Source organism: Triturus cristatus, chromosome 3_1, assembly GCF_964204655.1.
Source record: "Triturus cristatus chromosome 3_1, aTriCri1.1, whole genome shotgun sequence".
NCBI classification, from domain to species: Eukaryota; Metazoa; Chordata; class Amphibia; order Caudata; family Salamandridae; genus Triturus; species Triturus cristatus.
In genome coordinates, this window is record NC_140583.1 from 642,264,206 (window position 1) to 642,277,534 (window position 13,329).

Genomic DNA, 13,329 nt, shown 5'->3' on the forward strand with positions numbered 1-13,329 from the left:
CGCTTGTTCCAGCTTTAGATATGCCAAGATTCCAAACGCGTTTCGGGCATCATCTCGCCCTTTGTCAATGGTTCCGGCCTGTGTGGAGAAAGACAGATATTCTTCCTAGTGAGGCATAGTGTATAAGATGCTTCTCTGACACAAATGTTTTTGCCTCCTGTGCCCCCAGTAATATTTATTCAGTGCACAGTTGTATCACATGCGCATGCCAGATTCACTTCTTCTGAATAATACCGCCCCTGGGTAGGGTGGCACACTCTGATGTATCTATCTAAAAATGTCATTAGTTCCTGTTTAAAGCTTCAAGTAAAACCTATGGCTATATCACGAAGTTTTTTTTTTTAATGTGCTTGCTCGGGCTTGTTCACTCCAAAGTGTGGCCTGCACTCACATGAATGTTGTACTAGTTTATTTGGGAGGGCACCCCAAGGCTTGCTACTTCGAGTGAGAGGGCATAATGGTACCCTGTTCAGCTCAGTAAAATGGTACTGATCATTTGAGGTCTAGGCTGATACCTTGCCTGTGGTGTGGCACGGATAAGGCGTGTATGGGCACATTGATGCATGATAGCGTGCCAAATGTTCCACGTTAAGTTAAGGTGAGTCACCCACTATGCAAACTCCCATCCCTATAAAATAGTTAATCTCCTTTGACTTGAAAGGGAGCATATGCGCCAAAAATCTGACTTCGGCCCTCTTGGAGTCTCAACAGTTTAAAATGTATTTTGATAACTGTGTCGGGGGAACTAAAGCACTTAAATTAACACGCACTTTTTACATGAGTGACACATGTCATGGGACGCATTTGTAATTTGGGGCATACCTGCTAAGTGCCCTCCAGGTCATGTGTGAAACCATCAACCAGTCCAGCTTTTAGTCCAACGTCGTGCTGGGATTTTTATTAGAGCGCCACTAGAAAACTTCATAGCCCATAATGCAACGTGTCGTTAGCTAAAAATCTAGGACTTTCTGAGGGTGTCCCCATCTCATGGGGGACACGCCGACCCCCGGAGTAGTGTGCAGTGCATCACACAACGTTCTCAGTGTGCTCCTCACCACAGGGTAGCAGGAGGTGTCACTGTCGTGTTTGTTGAGAGGTCTGGGGCCACGGCCCCCTCCCTCCGTCACGCGCAGATCCCCGCCCACTGACAGCCAAGATGGCGGCGGAAGAGTGCAAGAGCCGCGCAGGCACTGACAGCTCCTGAGGTGAGGAGGGGGTCCGGGAGGGAGGGTCAGGTGCCGGAGGATGCGGAACTCCCCGGACCGGCACCGGGTGGTACAGGACACACCATTACTACACCCCCCTGCCCGCCAGCAGGGGTGGATGACTATGGTCGGTATAACGGTTCCGATCTCCTGACAGGAAGAAGAACATGCACTCCGGGAAGCTATGGTTGGGGGAGGAGAGTGACTAGGGGACGAGAGTGTTTACTGGCCATAAAAAATGAGGTGCTACAGGTGGTCCGTGTTTATAGAGTGCTGGCGTGCCCCACACAGCGTGAAACCGAGAAGCGTCTAGGGGTGTGGGTAAGATAAGAGGGTGAGCGCAGCCGTGGGATGTAAGTAATGGGGTCGCTAGCAGGATTTAGACGTAGCGAGAGACAGCATGAGAATGCAGCCGGTATGGAAAAGGTGTAAAACAGTAACCGGGACCTTGGTGAGAAACTACCCAAGGACTGAGTAATAGCAAAGGGGCGCAGCTGCATGTGAATGAAACAAGCAGGGAAAGGATGAGGTAGTGTCAGGTGAGATAGCAGAGAATGAAAGGGATCAGACAAACAAGGAAGAGAAACGAGGGGAAGCAGTAAGAGCGACAACAATCTCCTAGAAACACAGCTAAGTTAGAGACATCCTTGGTGGATGTGGTTCTGCTGACAATACTAGAGAATAAGAGTAGCTCGGAGAGAGAGACTGCTAGGGAACACACCCGAGATCTACATCGTTCGGACGCACTTTATTGAAACATTGTTCACTGGTACTATACGAGTTCAGTTCACAAAATGAACAACAGAGTCATTGACAAAGCATCAGTGAGAGCCGGAGACAGGGGCATTGTCAAAGCAAGTGAGATTTCTAATAAACATGACCACTGACCCACAGAAAGTGGCGTTTGTAACATAACACGCGTACACTGGTTAGGAAGTGACACTACGATAAAGTACGAGTGACGACTACATAGAAAGATGATGTTTAACTCTTGACAGCATAGACGAGAGCCACAGAGACCCTGCCACGCAGCGCTAAAGAAAATCTTAGCGATTTGGTACAGCCCTCCTGTCTCACCCATCAATTTCCAAGAGCATTCCTGCACAACTCATTGAATAGGACAATTTTTCACATAACATAGGAAAATACCTTTGAGCGAGGACCAGCGAGAAGGAAATTATAAAAACATGACGACAAACTACTGTTGAGCCTGTCTATTGGCACCACTCAGACATGTATGGGAGCGTTAGGAAGGACTTTATACAGAGGGTACAGTTAAAAAAAAACCAACAACAAAAAAAACAGTAACCAACTACCTCTCCTGTCACCGGTTGACTTTATCCTTACATTTGACCCTGTATAGTTCCCAATTGCCTTTTTTGCTAGGTTCAGGCTATACGAATACTACATATGTACATGCTGAGAAACTATCACCGAACTTGAGGTAGAATAAAAGAGACAGCTTCTCTTTCGAGCTGTGTTAGACCCAAAGTGTTTCTAATGCAATAAGAGAAAGATATTTCAAGGTTATGTTTCCAGATAGAATGAGTGAAAACCATAAAGAGCAGGAGACTGCCAATCACGCATAAGGGAGAAATATATATGTACTGCGGTAGATTCTGAGAGAAACGGAAAGGGCGCAGGCAAGGCCCACAGAAAAAAAACTGCGAAAGAGTATAGGTGAGACCCCAAAGAGTGAAAGATGGAGATTGACCACAAGAGATAAACTGCACAGAGCTTCTACAGGCACAAGCGAATACCACTATGTACAACCTTTCTACATGTTGTTGTTTTTGACGTCCCCTCTTCCTTTTGTTTTTGTTACACGGGTTCCCGCTAAACATATAGTTTATGAATTTTGCAGGATGTTGTTTTGAAACAGCTCCAGAATGAAAGCACTGATCAGAATATGCAGCGAGAATATTGAAGTTTATGTGGAGCAGTGGGAGCTCTGGTTCACTCATAAGTAAACAATGTTAGTTCCATCTGTACATGCCTGTCCGTGCCGCCACCTCAGGTGGGTCCGAGTTTGACAGACCACAGTATTTATGGCTTGGAAAATGTAGCTGTGTAGAGGAATTCTTGAAAAACAATCCCTGGCCACTGATGTACACCCAATCAAATTCGAGGTTCTGTGCTTTCATGTTAATTAGTCTGCAGTGTCTGACTTATGCTTGTCTTGCAAACAAAACTATAGATCCAAATTGGTTTGAAGGTTTTAGTTAGATCTTCACCTCTGGTTGATGGGCCACGTGGGTCAGAACCCCAGTTAGGTTGACAGAAGCTGTGAGGGGATTGGGTGGTGAAGCCTTATGAATCACTTGTCAATCCTAATCAGGTTAGTAATGTTGTAAATTGAGGGAGAGAGGTTACAACACTGTTAACCTTGGGGTCCCAAGAAGAAATGGAAAACATCAATGATAAATTTGTGAAACCCTGTCCTCTATCAATGTGCAGCCAAGCAGGAGAAATAAACTCTGTGATGCTTTGTTAATGGTCTGCAAAGCTTGAAAACAAATCTGTGTTAAGCATACTCGCGCTGTCACTGGTACAGTAGATGCAGTTGCACCGGGGCCAAGAGGCCTGCTGCACCCAGTCACGACGGGGATAGGGGTTACATTTTATCCTGCTTGCATTAGGACTCTGGTTCCCTCGATACACTATTGCGCGCTCACCAGTCTGTTTCTCCATTTGAGATTATGGTGTCAATGCTGTAGTGCCCAGAAGAGATTTATTTAACATTTGTGCACATCCCAAGTATCACATTTCTGAAACCGTGGTTATTTATATAAATACAAATGCACTTTAATTAGCCCATTCGGAATCGACTTTTGCACTGCAATAGGTTTAACCAATAAGTGTGAACTTAGGCAAAGTATTAACCTGTTTCAGATCTTTCCGCAATCTGATCAAGGAAAGACTACAGGTTAGGCTGGGGCAATATTTGTGTTTCCCATGGGATTTGTTAATATTATGCAGCAAAAACTACTAAACTTATTTAGTCTAAACTTTGCGGGAGGGTAGTGTATTGTTTAATGTGAAATACTTCGTGGCTTAGTATAAACCCAGACAGTAGTTTTTATTACATTAAAAAAAAAACACGCAGTACTGTTTAGTCTTTGATATTTCGGGATTGCATGATTCTATTGGGGTGCCTTTTAGTTACAACCCATAAAGTACTACTTGTGAATTAAAATCCCTTCGTTTAGTTTGGTGCCTCCAGGTGAAAGGGACTTCTCCAAACCACTGGGAGTCCCATAAGGACTAGGGCACACCACACCGGTGTAGAATTTGTCTTGTTTCTGGATTTTATTTCTGTAAATGGTCTTCTGACTCATATCTGTATTTAACAATTCTTGTGTCAGACTTTTAGACTCAGGGTGAGGTTGACCTGCCTTAGATTACGATATATGCTCACGGGCACCATACATATTCTTAGGAACCTGTATTAAGTCTCATTATGACTAAGTTGCAAAAACAAAAAAAACTTCAGAAACTAGCCAGATATGTTATGCAACTCAATTCTAATGGTTTCACCAATCCCCTTTCAATGTAGTGTTCCTAAAGTCAAATAGAAATATAATGTTATTAAAGAGATGTATCCCAAGTAACACTTATAAAATGTAGCTGTTCCTGTTGAGCAGCACTAGAAATGTAGTCCTAAAAGTCAATGTAGCTTTTAAAATGTATATCACGGAGGGAAAAAAAAACATGGTTGAAAGGCAGTATTAGAAATGGAGATGTTGAGATTGCAGTACCACTTTTTAACTTGCAGAAGTCACTGCGCTGAAAATATCCCTTTCAACGACTATATTAAAAGTGCAGTTGGTTCAGTGCAGTACCAATTGGCCTTCCTGACGGGTTAAGCAGAATACTTAGTATTTCCCTCACCTTACAACAATGCCCTTACAAATATCAACTGTTTCCATGATCACCATTGTTGTAGATATGAGAAGTGCAGGGATGGTGGGTACACTTGTGTTGCATACCACTGCTGAACAAAGTCAAATCTTTCGAATTTATTAATCTTATTTCTAATGTCCTTTACTGTATCATTTGTGAGTATGTGTGTGTGTATGTATATATATATATTCACTGAAAAACCATAGGTTTCAGGGGCGTTATAGTTAGGAATTGGCATTTAAAAAACCTTAGAAATTCACTGAAAAAAACCATTGGTTTCAGGGGCGTTATAGTTAGATGGACATTTCCCTCGTACAAAACCCTAGAAATTCCCCTGTTATAGTTAGTTCAGCTAACTATAACTCGCACCCCCGCAATGCACTGCTGATGACGTCACATATTACATCACTCATGACATGGTCAGTGATGACATCACTGATGACATCACTGATGACATCACTGATGACGTCATCCAGTGAGTGTGTGTTTCTGAAAATTTTAATTATGTTTAATGTGTGTGTGTGTGTGTGTGTGTATATATATATATATATATATATATATATATATATATATGGAAAACCTATGGAAGAATGAGTGGGTGTATAAGTTGGGTGTATAAGTGTGTGAATGGATGATTTAGTAGGTGCGTGACTGACTGTATAAGTGAGTCATTAAACGTATCTTACTGCATACTAGTGACTAAACTGTATGAATGTTTGTATCTGTCTGGTGTATAAGCGGCTGCATGGTTTTGTGAATAGCTATATGAGTGTCTCTATGGGTTATTGATTGGTTGTCTGAGTATCTGTTTGGGTGCATGAGTGTTTGTGTGGGTGGGGTGTGTGTGACTCTGTGCATACATGTGTGAGTGGGTGATTCTATGGGTGCATGGTTTTAAGAGTGCATCTGTGATGGACTGTATGGTTGGGTGAGTGTATGTATGGGTGTGTTAGTGATTGAATGTATATCTCAGTGGTACATGTGTGAGTAACTACATATGTGAAAGGCAGTATATATGTGTGTAAGAGTATATAAGTGGGTATATGTGAGAGTGTGTGATTGTGAGAGTGGCTGTATGGATGAGTGTGTGCTTGTATCAGTGATTGTATAAGAGCATAAGAATGTGGTACTATTTTTATGAGTAAGTGAACTTGTGTGTGTATAACTGCATAGGTGAGTAAATGGGAGTGTGATTAATTATTTGCATGACTGACTAGGTGTGAGAGTACCTCTATGGATGATTGGTGGTGTGTGAGTGTCTATGTAGGTGTTTAAATGCATATGATAGTCCTGTACTGAGTGACTGTAAGTATGAGTGACTGTACAGGTGAGTGAGTGGATGTGTGTGTAGATCTAAGAGTCAATGAGTGGGTATGTAGTTATTGGTATTGGAGTATCTATGGTTTTGAGAATGGACGTCTGAAATTTTGATTGAGTATATCAAAGGGTGTGAGAAGATGCACTAATTTATCACATGGATGACGTCATCGGTGATGTCATCAGTGATGTAATTTCAGATGTCATCAGTGATGTCATCACTGACCATGTCATGAGTGATGTAATATGTGACGTCATCAGCAGTGCATTGCGGGGGCGCGAGTTATAGTTAGCTGAACTAACTATAACAGGGGAATTTCTAGGGTTTTGTACGAGGGAAATGTCCAGCTAACTATAACGCCCCTGAAACCTATGTTTTTTTCAGTGAATTTCTAAGGTTTTTTAAATGCCAATTCCTAACTATATCGGGCCTGAAACCTATGGTTTTTTCAGTGAATTTCAAAGGTTTTCTAAATGACAATTTTGAATGTATTAATTGTTATACTGATTTTTTTGATACTGATTTAATACATTTTTTAAACTATTTATTTTTAGAAATATTTTTTTTAATTACATTATAATTACATTATACATTACAATACAAAATATACTTTCTTAGAATGAATTACTTTAGTTTAAATACTTGGCAAATAGGCAACAGACTTTTAAGTACAGTAGTTACAGTTGTTGCAATGGGCAACACAATTTCAAACACAAACCAACATTGAGCTCAATGTCGATTTCTATTTAAATGCAATTAGTTACTTTATCGATTACTTTTCTAACCACAAGACTGGATCCTAGATTCAGTCCTTGGACATCTCCTGTAAACAGTTGAGTAAAAGCGCTTTGGTTACAGTAGTGATTTTTAAGGAATATTATTGTATTTTAAAAGTTGACACTTAGAAACTTTTTCCCATAGAATCACCAATGTTATCCTACGGCAGAAAATTCACTTAGCAGGTAAGTAGTGTAATCGCTACTTTTTCTTACTCAGTGGTGGATCCTGGATCCAGCACTGGCCAACCTCCTGTAAACAGTTGAAAAAATGTGTTTAAGTCATACAGACGATTTTTTAGGAATATTTTTAGTTTGTGAAAATAGACACTTAGAAAATTTTCTGGTGAAAACCCCACAATGGATTCCTATGGAAGGAAATACAAGTTACTGGTAAGTACGCTTAGAATTACTTTTCAGGGTCAGTGCTGGGCTAAAAGATACAGCCCTGGGTTCTCTCCTGATAACAGGTGAGTAAATCGGAATTCGTAGTTCGGCTGATTTTAGAGGAATATTTGTATGTTTCAAAAATGGACACTTTGAAAATTTTCTGGTGAAAACCACACAATGGATTCCTATGGAAGGAAATACAAGTTACTGGTAAGTACGCTTAGAATTACTTTTCAGGGTCAGTGCTGGGCTAAAAGATGCAGCACTGGGTTCTCTCCTGATTACAGGTGAGTAAGTCGGAATTTGTAGTTCGGCTTATTTTAGAGGAATATTTGTACGTTTCAAAAATGGACACTGAAAATTTTCTGTTGAAAACCACACAATGGATTCCTATTGAAGGAAATACAAGTTACTGGTAAGTACGCTTAGAATTACTTTTCAGGGTCAGTGCTGGGCTAAAAGATGCAGCACTGGGTTCTCTCCTGATTACAGGTGAGTAAATCGGAATTCGTAGTTAGGCTGATTTTAGAGGAATATTTGTACAATGGTGAAGGAAGGGGGAGGGGCCTGAGGTGACGTGTGCAAACACGCCCTGTGGCGCGTTTTAAGTTGGGGAATTAATTCCTCTTCAATCCTGAGGTCCCCTGGGGGCCAACTAGCCCACCAGGTACCTCCAGTATGCGCCAGGGAGCAGCCTTGCAGAGAGGTATTCAGAGGCCACGCCCCTTTTTACAACACAGCTCCGTGGCGCTTAGTGGAGGTACCTGGTGGGCTATTTATCCCCTAGGGGACCTCTGGATTGAAGAGGAATGAATTCCCCAACTTAAAACGCGCCACAGGGCGTGTTTGTACAGTATAACCTCAGGCCCCGCCCCCTACCTTCACCACTGTGCAAATGCGCCCCGTGGCGCGTTTTAAGTTGGGAGATTAAGTCCCCTTGAATCCTGAGGTCCCCTGGCGGCCAACTAGCCCACCAGGTACCTCCAGTAAGCGCCAGGGAGCTGGCCTCCGTTGGGGGCCGTGGGGGGGGGTCCCCAATCCCCCTCGGCCCCGCCGGCTCCCCGCGTCCTGCGGGAGCCGGCATTGCTTTTCCACATGGGGAGCAGCTAACATGCTTCTCCCCGTGTGGAAAAGCAATCGTCTTTGGTATTTGGAAGAGAGCACAGGTTTCCTGCTCTCTCTTCCAAATACCAAAGCAGTTTGCTATGGCAGGATGGGAGCCGCGAGGCTCCCACCCTGCCATAGCAAACAGCAGTGTCCCGGGGGTGGGCACCCCGGGACACTGCAGGAGCCGGCCCTGGGGGGTGGCGGTCCCCAGGGCCATCATTGGCTCCACGGGGGGGGGCACGCCCCCCCCCCACTTAAGTTAAAGCCCTGGGGGGTGGCGGTCCCCGGGGCTGCGGGCGGGCCATGAGCCCCCCGCATACATTAACATAAACACCGGGGGTGGCGGTCCCCGGGGCTGGGGGGCCCCTCTGGGCCCCCCATTATAAAACCATATTGCCCCTGGGACTTGGCCCCCCCGGGGGCTAAATCTAAACCAAGCGCGTTTTTTTTTCGTTAGCGGGATCCGCGGACCCTACGCGCATCCCGCGATTTGTTAAAAAAATTTGGCCTTGGGGGTCCTTGTGGGACCCCCTGAGCAGGCCTAGGGGGTCAGGGTGTTTCTACCCTGCCCCCTTGTTGCGTTTTGCGTCTTTGTTTTTGTGCTTTCTTGTGCCTCGGTTCTACCGAGGCACAAGATGGCTGCCAACACTTCCTGATTCAGAGTGTTGGCAGCCAATTAGCATTCAGCTCATGCTCGGGAGGGTTCGGGGAGGATCAGCGGATCCTCCCGGGCCATAGATATATATGTACTTTTAACTCTAATTTTCTCAGGAACTACTGAACGGATTTACACCATTTAAGCAAAAGGCACGAGTCTGAACTGAGGACTACCTCTTTGCCAAATTTGGTGTCATTCCGTTCAGCGGTTCGGGCTGTAGCTGCGACAACAGATCCTATGGGAAATTGCATGGGGAAAACGCGTGTTGGGACCCCCCTTTTTTCTCGGCCCCCGCTTGACGAATCACCGCGAGACTTTCAGGAGCGGAGCGGAGCGCCCCACCTATTTTGAAAATTTCGCGAGGATTCGTCGACCGGCGCCAAAGTTATTCCAAATAGAATGTTGCGGATTTCCTATGGAAACAGGGTCCTAACTATAACTATCTACTGGCGACCGCCAGTAGATGATATATATATATATATATATATATATATATATATATATATATATATATATATATATATATATATAATTTTTTTTTATATATATATATTCACTGAAAAAACCATAGGTTTCACACACGTTGGGACCCCCCTTTTTTCTCGGCCCCCGCTTGACGAATCACCGCGAGACTTTCAGGGTAGGAGCGGAGCGGAGCTGGCCAAAAGTTTGGAAAATTTTGCGAAGATTCGTCAATCGGCGCCAAAGATATTCCCAATAGAATGTTGCGGATTTCCTATGGAAAATAGGTCCTAACTATAACTATCTACTGGCGACCGCCAGTAGATAATGTGTGTGTGTGTATATGTATGTATGTATGTATGTATGTGTATATATATATATATATATATATATATATATATATTTCCAAGAACTACTCCCACCAGCCTTGAAGATCCTTCAACTGCTTGAGAAGTAAGTACACGAGCCAGGGAATAGTGCCAATTTCATTTATTGCCCAGAGCGACGGCCATAACGTTTCGGCTCCGTGGAGCCTTGTTCACATGACAGCGTTTAGCTCGTGATGTCACAAATTTAAAGTGCTATTGCTGGTCACATGGGGGAATCACATGGGTACACGATCATAGACATAGAGGAAGATATAAAACACAACTGGCAATAAAATCAAGATATCGAGTAACAAGGTTGCATGCTATTCATTAAAATCATGAAAACATACATTTTTATAAGTCTTATTTAGCAATGCCGGCATGAATGCCCATACAGCCTGTAAAATACATTGTAACATATGTCAACTCCTAAAGGGTATTGAAAGTGAATTAACCAGTTGCTCATGGAAAACATAGTTGCCAATATCAGAATCAATTAATTTCCAGCCAGACCTCAAAGTATAAAACAACAATCTTTATATAGAAATATAAATATTTTGTTAAAAAATCGGGTCACCCCACGGACCACTGCAACCAGAAAAAGTGAATAGTGCAGTTAAAAAAAAATAAAAATAAAAATATAAACAAAGTGCCTGTGCTTGAATACTAGAAATAGACGTTTCCTAAAATTACATACGTGGAAATGGACTTAACCCTGATATATCCCCAAAAGAATAATGTTATTTTTTTGAAATTCAAACCAGGGTAAAAATGGACCTCATAGGTGTTGTCAAGGAATAAATAGATCCGAAAGAAATATTATATTCTTCCAAGAGAAGCACCCTCAGAGTAAGAGTACGGCGGGACCCGTCAATACGATCATATTGATCATAATAAGATGGTAGTGTGGTAGGTTCATAAATAAAGGACATAGTAATGTTAAACCTCAGCAGTTGAACCACAGAAATGAATGATTGAATTAGGATGTGCAAATACGCAAATTTCACATATAAAAGTACAATTTGTCAATAATAAATAGTAAAATACTAAATAAATAACCATAAAATTACAAATTTCATAGGATTAAGACAAATGACTTAAAATATTAAAATATTGCTATGAACACATCAGATAATGATTTCAATGGTAATATTTCCGAATAAAATCAACCAAAAGGTAAAATCGTAGAAAAAAGGGGGGAACGACTAACAAAGTTGTCACTTAAATAAATTTTCCAGGATACATTTGAGATAAAAAATTGATTGATTGACAGTAAGGTGTATTGGTGTTTAATCAATCCAAGCAAGTATGCAGGTCCTCCGTCATGTTCAGTCCCGAAGGTATCTTAGTGTTAAGTTGCAAAATGTACCGTGTTTCCAATTTGCGGAGACTGGACTCGCGGTCCCCACCCCTCCTACTGGGTTCAATAGAATCAATCACAAAGTAGTTTAAACCCTTGTTATCACCACTGTGTGTTTCTCTAAAGTGTCGAGCGACGGGGTAGGTGTTGTCTTGATTGGAAATAGCACGCAGGTGTTGCAATATACGTTTGTGTACCGCTAGTTTCGTGCTACCCACGTATTTAAGGTTACACGGACAAGTAAGGACATAGATTGCAAATTCGGTCTTACATGTCAATAATTTATTGATCTCATGCTGCCTGTTACTAAATGGATCAATAAATGTTTTGGTGTTAACACCATGGGTGCAGGCCTTGCAAGTTTTGCACTTGTAAAAACCACTGTTGAGTTGTAGCCAAGACGTTTTGTCAATGGTTTCTGGATTGGTATTGACCAATGCTTGTCTCATAGTGGGGGCCCTGCTGTGAGTGATAGTAACTTGCTGTGGGAGCAGAGGACCAATGACAGGGTCACTCCGCACAATGGGCCAATTCCTGTTGATAATTCTGCGTAAGTCGGCCTGCTGTTTACTATAACTCATGATAATTCTGAAAGCATTGGGTGAGTTCTTATTAGTCTCCTATTGGATGCTTGGCAAAGTAGTGGTGCTGGTAGCTCCAGTAATGGGTTTTAACAGGTCATCGCGATTAAGTGCATTAGATCTAACTATAGCACTTTCAATAATACCCTCAGAGTAACCTCTCGCCCTAAATCTCTGTTTACTCAGCCTTTGTGCTGCTTTGAGATCCGTATAGTTGCTACATATTCTCTTCAACCGCAACATCTCCCCATATGGTATGCTATTAATAAGATGGGGTGGGTGCGCACTAGTGGCGTGTAGGGTAGTGTTGCCTGCAGTGGGTTTGCGGTATAACCTGGTTTCTAGTTTACCTGCTTGTGTGTAGATTTCCGTATCAAGGAAAGTGACACTGGTTTGGCTACAAGTAGCAGTGAAGTGGAGGTTAAGATTGTTCACATTTAAAATCTCAATAAAACCATAAGCCTTATCTAATGAACCATTCCACACTACAAATAAATCATCAATAAACCATAACCAGACAACAACATTATCATTAAGGTACTGGGCATGCTCCATCTGAAGGATCGTCTCCTCCCAGTAACCCATATGGAGGCAGGCGTAACTTGGGGAAAAGCTAGCCCTCATAGCTACGCCCCTCAGTTGACGATACAACAAACTATTGAACATGAAATTATTGTTAAGGAGGGAGAATTCAAGCATCTCAGTCAGCATTTCATTATGGCTCACAAACTGAATTGGTTTGCGTGATAGAAAGTACTTGGTGGCCTGGATACCGTCTTTATGACCAATACTGGTGTACAGTGATGTCACGTCCAGTGCTAACATCCAATATTCATCTCTCCACTGGACTCTATTGATCTTACGCAGAAAGTCCCCTGTGTCCTGCACATATGAATCCAATGATCTCACAAAGTCCTGAAAAAAAAAAGTCAATATATTGAGACGTTTTTTCATACATGCCATCTCGGGCCGAAATAATAGGTCTGCCCGGGGGTCTGATGGGATCTTTGTGTATCTTAGGGATAAAATACAGTGTGGGGATAACTGCATTATCCTTTTTCAGGAAATTGAATTCTGCTTCAGAAATAAGTTTAGGTCGCCAGTAGATAATATGTGTGTGTGTATATGTATATATATATATTTTACAAAGCAGTTGCTGTTATTGGACTTGGAAGCAAGGACTGTATGAAATTCAATTGAT

At 42.4% G+C, this 13,329-nt stretch overlaps 1 protein-coding gene across 1 annotated transcript in view; it reads left to right on the forward strand.

Moving 5' to 3' along the window:
• The first annotated feature begins 1,075 nt into the window (after positions 1–1,075).
• Positions 1,076–13,329, forward strand: part of DENND4A (DENN domain containing 4A) — an 811,018-nt gene continuing 798,764 nt past the window's right edge. Inside the window, exon 1 of the mRNA XM_085644632.1 lies at positions 1,076–1,205. The gene's annotated coding sequence lies outside the window, so the exon portion shown is untranslated. The remainder of the gene's footprint in view (positions 1,206–13,329) is intronic.